This window comes from Ammospiza caudacuta, chromosome 5 (genome assembly GCF_027887145.1).
Source record: "Ammospiza caudacuta isolate bAmmCau1 chromosome 5, bAmmCau1.pri, whole genome shotgun sequence".
Lineage (NCBI taxonomy): Eukaryota > Metazoa > Chordata > Aves > Passeriformes > Passerellidae > Ammospiza > Ammospiza caudacuta.
Window position 1 is genome coordinate 68,263,933 of NC_080597.1, and position 9,495 is coordinate 68,273,427.

Consider the following 9,495-nt stretch of genomic DNA (forward strand, 5'->3'; position numbering starts at 1 on the left):
CAGTCCTGAGCCTCTCATCTCAAATTCATGAAGAACTGAAAAAATGCAGAGAAGGTGACAAGACTGATCAACTGTCTGTAACAGCTTTCATGCAAGGAACCCTTGTGTGAGCTACAAGTCTTCTGTCTGGAAAAGAGTTGACATGGGGGAAGGATGTGACAGAAATTATAAAACCTCTTGAGTGATATGAAGACAGTGGGCAGAGATTAAACTGTTCACAGTCTCTTCTAGCTGAAGAACAAGAGACAGTCAAATGAAACTCACAAAACCCACATTCTTTTTTTTTAAAGAGGAGAGTGATGGTTGATTATACAAGACACTAGATGCGATGAAGTTCTTGCTGAGGAATAATTTGCATGTGAAGCATCCTTGTGGACTTAATAGAAGATGGGACAAGTCTGTGCAGAAGAAACTTATCAAGATTTACCAAACACAGAAGTCCCTTATTTGGCTTGGAAGGCCTCTGGAATGGAAGCACCTATAGGAGAGAAGAATGAAAAGAAGAATGATAAGATTGCTGCTGCTCATTGCTATCATGTCCTCCAGACTTTTGTTAATTGTTATAATCAGTTTACTACAGTAGACCCTAGTTAGTTTGACCTAATATGGATATTTTTACATTCATATATGTCACTGTCATATTTTCTGAAAAATCTCTTTTCCCAGGATTTTCTCCTGGGAGGCTGAGAAGCCTTAGAGAAAAATGAAAACAATAATATCTGATTTGCTTCTCCTTTGTTTTGCTGCTTTGGAATGTGGTTGGAGATTGTTTATCCGGCATGTGAATTGGTTTTACTTATTGGCCAATTGGGGCCAAGCTGTGTCAGACTCTGAAGAGAGAGTCACAAGTTTTCATTAGTGTCTTTTAGCCTTCTGTAAGTATCCTTTCTGCATTCTTTAGTATAGTTTATTTTAGTTTTCTTTAATACAATATAGATCATAAAATAATAAATTAACTTTCTAAGAACATGGAGTCAGATTCACCGTTCCTTCCAACAACTGGGGCTTCAGAAAATACAACATATATTCCAACCAAGTTTTCTAATCAGCATGCCAATTGTCACCTCTCAGAGCTGAATTTCAGGGCACACCGAAATGCAGGCAGTGTGGTGGATGTATAAGCTGGGACTTATAATGAGCTAAAGTATAAACTTATATGATAGCATGTACATCTGTCCAGTGTCATGCCCACTGGAGCTGGGTCAAGTGCATTTAAAACACAGGTACACCACATCATCCCACACTTCTGTTCCACTATTTATAAACCTTGCTCTGAGGTTCAAAAAGGAGAAACACAGAGTTGAAGAGAGCCTGCAGATGGAGGGAGGATAATTGGGGGTATCCAGTGAGAGTAAAACTGTGTAGACACATACACAGAGAAAGATCCATCTGCCTGTTTGGCTCCTGGTAAACCCTGAGCACTTGTGACTGTACGTAGGCAGTTTTCATGAGCTGTGATGATGACAGCTACATACGTGCTTTGGAGACCATGAGTGTGAAACTTTATTGCAACTATGATTTTTTCAGGTTTTTGCATATTTAGATTTCTTTCCTCATCTTTCCCACCAAATAAAAACAAAAGCTTCTGGATATAGATGACTTATAACCTCTTTATAAATGTGTAAATAAACTATGCATGAAAAAACCCCAGATTTTTGGTGGTTGTTTTGATGGGGTTTTTTTCATGTTTTGCCTTTGTCTGATTTATGATAATTGGTTTATACTTTTTACAGATTGACATACGTGGGGCATTCTATCCATGACCCACTTAAATTAAATTACTTTATCTAAACTAAATTTTTTTTGAAAGTATGGCTTACACTGTTTTTATTAATCGCTTAGATTTATCATATATTTTTATTAATCTTTGATATTGTTCTACTGTCTTTCCTAGAAAGTACTCATGTGTCTATGTACCTTATAGGGTAACTTGTAGTAAGAGCTGCACTGTGACGTCAAACAAGAGAATTTTTGCAACATTAATTATTAAAGACTGCTGCAGTAATCTTGACGTTAAAGAATAGGGCTTAAGACAGAGGTAATAAGGGGTCCATTGCAAGCCATATTCCTTACATATTAGTTATGAAATTTATTCTAGTTTCTAAGAAAAGAATGTAAGAAATAGTAGCTAACAATTTTTTCTCCAAAAGTAAATGGAAAATCTGCACTGGAAGGATATACTTTCAGCAAATTTATTCATGTTTTCCTATCATAATATACCCATTTTTTTCATTTGAAAGACTAAAAATATGAAGGACAGTAGAGATGGCAATTTGCAGCTGAAATTTTGGAATGCCATAGCTGTAATATTTTTGTTTATAGAGTTAGTTCCTGCCATAACAGTGACTGGGGACAAAGATAAAAACTTGGAATGAGAAAATATTTCCATTCTATCCAGTGATGTGAGGGAGCATTTAGAAGCAACCAGGAGACCAGACTTTGTAAAAAAGAAAGTGCCACTTTCATTACAGTGATATATAAGAGCTGTGACTGAAAACCTAGCTAAGACTATCTCTGAAGAGGGCTCAGAGATTGTCTGAGGCTGAGAGGAGTTATGCACCTGCTGCTCACAATAGCTAGAGCACACCAGGATGATTGAAATGTGCTCCGTTCTAATTTATTTTGAAAAATAGCCAGTGGATCAAACACTAATATAAAGAAAGAATATTCCACTTCAGTTACCTCTACAGCAAGAAATGAGATAGTCCTATGTCCTAGCATCTGTGATATTTTAAGGTCTTCAAATGTTAAAGCAGAGCTCCTGTGGTTTTGTTCATGCTTTGTTTAGTTTCATTTCATTTTCTCTCATTTTCCCATCAAGAGAAACATATTTCTAAGGGAAGGATTAATTAGGAGACACAGAGATAAAAAAACCCAAAAAATAAGAAACCTCATTTTCTTGAAGATCTATAGCATTCTCTGTTTGCTTCTTGAATAGATTATTTGTAATGTCCATACTGTTACAACTCTTTCAAACACAGGATAGAAAATTTAGAGAGCACGATACACACAAACATTACAGTTATTTATTTAGATCGTCATCCAAAGGTTCCTGGTGTCACTGGAAAAAATACAATAAATACATTTATTTCTATATTTGTATGCACATGTAAACATGTTAGTTAATGAAAGGTGTTGGTGAAGAAAGTAAACTAAGAAAGCATGAGAAACTGAGAAGGAAAATGAAAAAAATCTATTCAACAATAACAAATAGAAATAGGACCGTTCAGTGGCTCTTGATTTAATACTCCTGGACAACTCCCCACTGGAAATCAAGAATTACAAATCAGTCATACGTGTTTTGTTCATCTCCTCATCAATGTGCTGAGCATGAAAATAGGATTTAATTTAATGCTTACCCTATGAGCTGATTACATGATATGCACACAGAGTGCCTGTTCATATATTAACATAAAGACCTGAATATGAAAAAAATAAAAACCACCTATGTTACCAAGCCTTACCTTTTTTTAGAATGAATTATTTTTTTCACCTTATGAATCTCTGTCCTGTATTTGAAACTTAATGAATGCAGCACACATTTCTACTCAGTCCACAGCAGTAGGTAAGTTTGCTTCAATTTTGTCTTGTCCTATTACCTCAACCCCAGAAGATTAAGGCCCACTAAAGATATTTTTTTTTGTGTTTTAATTTTTAAAAGAAAGAGAAAAAAGGATTCTCCCCCCTCACCCCCCTTCTGATATGGCAGAGGTAATATATGCATCCTGGTTACAGCCAGGGCAGGGTTAATTTTTGCAGTGGCCAGGAGGGATCATAGTTGGACTTGGAGGTTTTTCTTTACTGCCTTGTCATTGCTGGAGCTAGGGAAAAGGGGAAAGGGAATGTCTTCCAGGGAGAAGGGGTCCCTTCCAGTTGAGACTCAGTGGGAACACTGTGTGGTATCTACATTCTCTGAAAAAATCCCTTCGCCCAGGATTTTTGTCCTGGGAAACTGAGATGCCTCAGGAGAAAAGGAAAACAATTCTTATCTCATTTGCTTCTCCTGTGTTTTGCTCCTTTGGAATGTATTTGGAGATTGTTCACCCACAGGTGATTGTTTCATTGCATTCTGCTGTGAGTTGTTTTCACTCATTGGCCAATCAGGGCCAAGCTGCGTCAGGACTCTGGAAAGAGTCAGGAGTTTTCATTATTATCTTTTTAGCATTCAGTAAGTATCCTTTCTGTATTCTTTAGTATAGTTTAGTATAGTATTCTTTAGTATAATATAGTATTATAATGTAATAAAATAGCCTTCTGAGAGCATGGAGTCCGATGCATCATTCCTGTCTTCATCAGGGCATTCCCTGCAAATACAATAACACAGCTAAACCATGACAACATGGCAGAATGTATTCTGGGGCCATGTTCTTTGGACAATAAAATCTTCTGATAAAAGAATAAAGACTAAGTCAGATAGAATGCTTAGTGTTCCAGAAAAAATGAATCGAGTGGCCCAGTGAATGAAAAGGTCTTAAATCTTGCTAAATAGTTGATAATTTTTGATTAACAAAATGGAATGTTAAGTCCATTGCAATAAATGTTTTGTGTACCTGCGCAGTGATGAGGTCGGGACTCCCTGATCTGTTCCTCAGTGATTCTCTTACATACTTTGCCTTCACAAAAGAACAGCACATAAGTTAAAAATATGGATAGCTTTTTACATAATTCTGTTACATTTTTAATGTCAGGGCCTTAAGCTATTATTTAAACTTCTGTAGGCATCCTATTAAAAGCAATGACAAAGAAAAATGAGCAATGAGACATCCACAATCAGCCTTCTAACATGCTCTGATTGGTGCTACATGTTTGGGGGTTTTTTCAGATTAGTGTATTATAGATGAAATTCAGTCTATTAGTCTAGTGTGCAATACATTTTGCCCATACTAACTGCAGCATATTTTAGACATCTTCCTGCAGCATATTTTAGACATCTTCAAAAGTTCATCAGTGTCACTTGAAAAAATATGATAAGTTCATTTTAATACTTTCTATGAGTGGACATTAAGCATGTCTGCACTTAAGTCCTGAACTTTATATTTTGAGAAAATCTCTGTTTTATAAATGCAACAACTACTTAAATGATGTAAAAAGTAAAATGAGGGGATTACATACTCACAGGTCTTCACTGTGAAGAAAAGATAGTTCAACTGTTTTAAAAATAGGCACAAAAAAATCAGAAAAGGGGAAAAGCTATTATAGAATGAGTGGGTAGATTGCTAACATCATAGAAAAATCACTCCTTAATTTGATATGTTTATTGTCATGCCCTTTAGATAACAAGTTCTCACTCGGCCTTGATGCTGTTTTGGAAAGCACAACACTAATTAACAGCAAAACAAAATCCAAACCCCAAATCCACAATGATGCAAACTCCTCAGAACCCCTACAAGACAAAAACCCAACAAAACACCCCCAACAAAAAATAACCCAACAACCAAACCAAAAAGCCCAGGAGTGAGGGGGAAGAAGTGATATATTTTTCTCAGAATAAACCTCATCTTCATTAGTAAACCAAGGAATGCATGTACACTTTCCTGTGTTTTCTGTTGCTTAGAAATAAAGAGCAGTGGTAGAAAGCCCTAATGCCATTATAGTCAATTTACAACACCCTATTTACACCAGCTGAGAAACTGGCTCATACTGTTGTTTAAATAGGATGACAGCCCAGAAAATTTTCTGATGAATGAGTCACCCAATTGTGGAACCAAAATTCATTCCTGACCCACTATGGCTACTACATTTATATTATTAAGGAGGTCATGGTTGTTTTAGGTTAAATATAGTACCCTGAGGATTTAATTTAAAGGGATTTAAAAATATGAATACTGACACCAGACAGGTCATATTGGATAATCCAGTTTTATTTTACAGTAATTGGTTACACAAGTTATTATTACATTATTTAGAACATCCTGATTCTCAGTGGAAGTCCTTGTGCATTTAATTAACCATGAGTACAAAATGACTTTAAAAACTGAAGTCATTAAGCCCTCCTTAAATAGCCTTTTCAAATGGAAAGTGACAACCACATTTTCATTTAAATTCTTATAATTTTGAAGTTTTTAAATGAAGAAACAATGACGGTAAATAATAGTGGCTTAATTGCTGTTTTAGTTATTAGTTTTAATTATTACTTTTAAGTGGATATTTCGTATTTGTATTTTTATCTAAGGCTGTCATAACTTCATTTTAGCATATTCTGACCTTACAGTCAGCTTGACCTAAACTTTGGTAAGGTTTGCAGAACACTAAGATTCTAAGCATGAGAAATTCTGGCTACTGATCACATGTCTTTGCTGAGGTCTACAGATTTTGATGCATTTATAAAAAAAGGTGGAAGACTTTTACTGTAAGAATGGTTAATTTTAAAGGACAAGAGGGAATTTAACCTTTACTTAACTGGAAGACCAAATGGCCAGTGTGCACCTCAGTGTGACTGTCAAGAACGATGGAGCACTCAGTTACTTCTTCTGAACCAGGTCAATGCTTTTTGTTGCTTTTGTTAAGGTTTTTGAGATTGATTTTGAGGTTGTTGTGGAGTTCCCCTCACTGGAGATATTGAACTGTCTGGATGCAATCCTGTGCTATGTGCTCTGGGATGACCCTGCTAGGGCACGAGGTTGGATTGGATGACCCAGTGTGATCTCTTCCAACATTGCCCATTCTGTGATTCTGTGAGATGCTGGGGGTTACAGTTTTCAGTACCACTCTGGGGGAAACAGGATTTCCAGGCTGTGACAGCAGGTCAGCCCTGCCTCCAGAGACTTGGCTGAGAGCACAGACTGGGTCAGAGACAAGCCCTTGGCAAGAGCTCATTTCCCTGCCAGCCCAGAAGCCACAGGGATGCAGACAGCTGATCATAGTATCAGTCCAGAGTTCCTTTGCAGCAATTCTTTCCCTAATTGCATCCTGCTTCAGCCTGTTTTGGTATGAAAAGTGATTTATCTGGGTTACCATCAACACCATGGTACAATGGAAGTGCTCTCTGGCACATCAAAATGGGCAATATTAAGCAGTGTTTATCCACACATTCGTTTGCATTGCTGGTCTGGGCAATTGTTAAATGCAGCACATTCAAATCTTAATTCAGCAGGGACGATAAAAGGCAGGTTGCTGTTTGTGCTGTTTGCTTAATTGTTCTATATGACTGAGAACTAGAAGAGAATTTACTGCAGGCTTTTGATATTCAGTGTTGCTGTGTCACAGTACATTGAGAATAATGAATAGGACATTCACTCTGGAGCAAAGAACATTAGTTTTCTTACCTAGGAAACACGGAAGACAGCTGGAGAGGAGAAAATTGTCAGGTTGATTGTCGACATAAAGGCAAAAGTAACATGCTGATAATAACCAGGGGAAATATGAAGATAATAACAGAGGATGATAACAACCCAGCTGAGGAAGAGAGGGGGGTCTGGAAGATCAAGTGATCCCAAGCTGTGCACAGCTATTATGCAGATGGAGGGACACCTCTGCTCCTGAAGAAAGGAGATGGTTTATTTCCCATGCAGCAGAATGTGTTAACTCCAGCTTGTATTACACAAGATCAGGCCTTGCTTCCTTCCTATTATGAGAAATGTTTATTCCCTGACAGATTTCCACACCACTGCCTTGTTACTGCGGATGTATCGTTATTTATCCCACTTTGCCCTGCCTCCCCCTCCTCCTTGGCTGTGGGGCTCTGCAAGTCGCAGGCAGCTGTCATGTCAGATCTGTGTGAACCTGTCAGACTCAGGATGAGGAAAGATGGAGTGATCCCTGCTTGCTGCCGTGTTCACTCTGCTCTCTGTCTTAGCAGGCCTGTGTGCAGGGAGACGCTTTCCAGAACGCTTCCCGTCCAGGGCAGCGGGAGGAAGGAGGGAGCCACGGCTGCTGTGCTGCTGCCCAGCAATGACAGAAACCTTGGAGGATCTCCCTGCCTCCAGCACCTCGTCCTGGAATACCTTTCCTCTGTAGCACCCCTAATCCTTGCAGCCTGCTCCAGCTCTCACTGCCATCTGCCCTCACTGGCGGGTGAGGAGTGAGGAAGAGGAGCTGAGGAGTGGGAGAGGAGGTAGGTCAGGCATGGGAGCAGCAGCAGTGATAAGCTGGGGGCAGCATTTTGTCCTGCTCTGGAATCAGCTTGCTTTTAGCAAGTGTAGTTTTCTATTTTTCAGATTCTCCAGCACTGGTGGTTATGCAAATATTTTTTTGCACCTTTCTTTTCCAAGTCATAATAATTTACTTAATAGCAGTTTTGAAATTGCAAATTCCCTTCTGCTTCATATTCTCTTTTTCTTCTTTTTTTCCTGCTTCTAATTCTTGTTCACCTATTCTTTTTTTTTTTTTTTTTTTTTTTTTTAATTACTTGGCTGGGATTTGCAATCAAGATATTTTCTGGGCTATGGTTAGACCATTGTCCTAAACAGAACAAGGAAAGGAAAACAATCTTTGAAATGTGATAAAAGTCATAGTCATTAGACATTATAGTGTATATTTATGAATGTGACTCACCCAATGTTTTGAGTCTCAGTAACAGCAAATGTAACATAGGATGGAGTAGCTGAAGTAATATAGCAGGTGACTTTATTGATTGCTATCCTAAAATCCTGATGTCTTGCTTACAATCCTATAATTCTATTTTACCAGCAACTATGTGGTGGGGGATTTTTTTTTTTTTTGGGTTTTTTTTTTTGTTTTTTTTTTTTTTTTGTTTTTTTTTGTTTGTTTGTTTTTTGTTTTTTTTTTGTTTGTTTTTTTTTTTTTTTTTTTTGTTTTTTTTTTTAGGGTCAAACTGTAAGAGTTTCCTTCTCCCAGATAAAATTTCCATTGGAGAAAGGATCAAAGTGTTGTCCTTGAGCAATTTTCCATTGTTGGTTACTCGCTGTTGGCATTTTAAGAAAAATAGTAAACTGCAACTACCTAGGCAAAGACTTTCATTATCCTGTTCTGTTTTTACTGGAAATCTAGGGAAAATTCAGGTCATTGACTTTGTAATGATAAGTCTATCTCCTCTCACACAACTCCTGCCTGTCAGAAAGGATGATTCAGGAGTGGTAGGCTCTGCTCAGAACCCCTGATACACTGAGAAAGATACCCAGAGCAGCAGGAGCTCAGCAATGGCCCAGAGCTCAGATACTATAAATATTTTTTAACTGAACTCTTTATTTATTGCTTTTTCTTTCCCCTTCTAATAGTTTAAACAATGAAATTAGGGTATGCAACACTTGCTGCAATGGATTCTCTAGCTCAGGTAATGCAAGGGCTTAAAATTTAATGCAGAGTTCTGTCCAGGGCTCTCCCCACCAACCAGCATTATTTATATAATCTGGTTATAGAAATTCTGTCATCACCATGCCTCTCTGTCATGTCTCTGATAGTGAGAGCTTATTAACTTGTGCTTTATTAGACACTATGCCTTTACAACCAAGTCATTAGCCACAGCCATTACCCTGGTCTCTCCTTTCCCTTCTGTCTCAAGATCCATCTTCACCGTGATACCTGTGGTTAATGAGA